At 45.2% G+C, this 2,399-nt stretch overlaps 1 non-coding gene across 1 annotated transcript; it reads right to left on the reverse strand.

Moving 5' to 3' along the window:
* Nucleotides 1–455: 455 nt before the first annotated feature.
* TRNAA-UGC (transfer RNA alanine (anticodon UGC)) lies at nt 456–527 on the reverse strand. The gene has a single exon. It is a non-coding gene; the product is annotated as a tRNA-Ala (tRNA).
* Between the last annotated feature and the right edge of the window lie 1,872 nt (nt 528–2,399).

A 2,399-nucleotide genomic window follows, 5' to 3' on the forward strand; every position in this document is an offset into this window, starting at 1 on the left:
TGTTTTGCGAGACGCGTCCCTTGGGCAGTGGTGGCAAAATAATCTCGTAGCCTGCGTCTTGGTCTTCGGTCATCCTGTTACCACGGCTAGTATGTGCCACAAACGCCGCTCCTAAGGAGCACATGATCCTTGCGTCCGACGCGCATGCGTGCCGACGACAGAATGACTAAGCTACACCCCCGTAACGTCTTAAGCGCACATTAACGGGTTTCTTAGTGCTCATCAGCTTGTTGTTACAATAAAATAACTCATTACTTGAAATTAAACAAAATAATCTCGTCGTTGCTGCCTGATACAGTTTTTTCATCATTCAGAAAAGCCGCATATTTCTAAGGTCAAAGAAAATGGCAGCGATGTTCGATTAGATGGACTTTATTATATGCGCACCAGTAAGTCATCGTGCCGTAGTAATTAAAACACACAATAAAAACGATACCGCTAAAGTGAGAGCGCTTTGGAGGTGCTGGGACTTTAACCCGGGACTTCTCACATGCAAAGCGAGCGCTCTACCACTGAGCTACACCCCCGTTTTTTTTAATGAATGGAATTATCACCAGTAAAGTACACACAACATATTTCATCAGAAAGAAGTCAGGCCAACACACACAAGTGTCAAGAACGGGAAGCCACTCCGGAACGGGGTCAAAATTCTCGATAACACTGTGCACTTGAGCAGCTTCTCGGAAGACCGATCTCGTCGAACGTGGTCACTCGGCGTCTCTGTTACGTCTTGAGCGCTCAATAACGCGTTTCTTGGTGTTTATCAGCTTGTTCTAACAATAAAATAAATCAATACATGAAATTAAACGAAATCATCTCGTCTTGGCTGCCTGATACAGTTTTTCGTCACTGAGGGAAGCCGCATATTTCTAAGGTCAAAGAAAATATCAGTGATGTTCGAATAGATATACTTTACGATATGCGCATAGGTAAGTCATGGTGCCGTAGTAATAAAACACACAATAAAAAAGATACCGCTAAAGTGAGAGCGCTATGGGGGTGCTGGAATTTGAACCCGGAACTTCTCACATGCAGAACGAGCACTCTACCACTGAGTTACACCCCCGTTTTTTTTCTTTATAACTTGGTTTTAGTAATCTCAAATATAACTGAAAAGACACCGAAAATAAAATCAAGCAATGTACGATGCACACAAGAAGTATCTCTAGTCCACCAGCCTAGTGCTAATGTTGTAAAGTTAAAATTCCGGCATAATCACGAGATGTTCTATCCGTGGGAGCCAATCGAGTGGCTCGGGTGCAGCTTTAAGAACAGAGACACTAGTCAATGTTCCCACGAAAATATGCTCGGGCAGGTAGCGCATCTCTGTCAAAATGATAGCCCGCCATTCTCGCTCTCCACAAAGAGTGGAGGCCCAGGAGCATGCTTGCGTCATAGGGTACCCCATCTTTGTTTTCAACGTTCACGAACATGCTTCTATACAGGTTCAATGGCAGGTCTTTTTCAATAGCTCTCTGCAGCAAGTACCAAAAATACACGACCTCCCAACAATGCAGGAAGACGTGGTCAATGGTTTCGGATACCTTACAAATTATGCAATGGTATCCACGAAGGGAAAAACATCTCTTTGTCTCCAAGAACACTTTTAGTGGCATTGTGCCAGAGTGCAGCCTAAAGAAGAATGTTTTGGTTCCCGGCTGCACAGGCATCTTTTTGACCCCTTTTAAATATTGCTTCCTTTTCCTCCACTGTACATAACCGATAAAGTGGCACTGGGAACACAATATCGCATAAGGCAAAATGAAGTACTTTTCTTTTTACGCTCCACAACTATTCTTTTGAAAATCTAACAGAAAAAAATTATACTGAACACACCTTCTCTATGGAACCCGCCAATCACTCCTGCACAGGCTTCGGTAGTCACAACATATTCAGGGAGACATCTACTGAGGCGCAATTGGCACGGGGTACGCAGGAATGGATCGCTGAGGTCTCTAAAAAACAAAAACCTGTTCATAAGTTGGCGCAAAAACAAGTAACCAAGGCCAAGGCCACCGTCTCTAACCCCTCTGAACAATTTAGTACGGCTGCATCGTTCCCACTGGGAAGCCCACACAAATACGGCGAAGATCCGGTGAAACTTCTGCACATTAGTTCGCGAGCAGTGCAGCACTTGAAACACGTACAAAAGCTTGCTTATAAAGAACAGGTTGCAGACCGTGGCTCTGGCAAAAATTGGAAAACTCGCCCCCCTCCACTTCTCGGCTTTTTCCTGCGTATCTTTTACTTAGTCCTGCCAATATTGGGCACTGTCTCGGTACGCATCGAGCGGGACGTCCAAGTACTTGCCCGGGACTGTCGCACATGGCACATTTGCAAAGTGGTCGGGTTTCGTGTGCCGTGATCCGTGCCAGAGCCCGAGACACTTGGACGAGTTA

This window comes from Rhipicephalus microplus, chromosome X, assembly GCF_043290135.1.
Source record: "Rhipicephalus microplus isolate Deutch F79 chromosome X, USDA_Rmic, whole genome shotgun sequence".
In the NCBI taxonomy this organism is placed as follows: domain Eukaryota; kingdom Metazoa; phylum Arthropoda; class Arachnida; order Ixodida; family Ixodidae; genus Rhipicephalus; species Rhipicephalus microplus.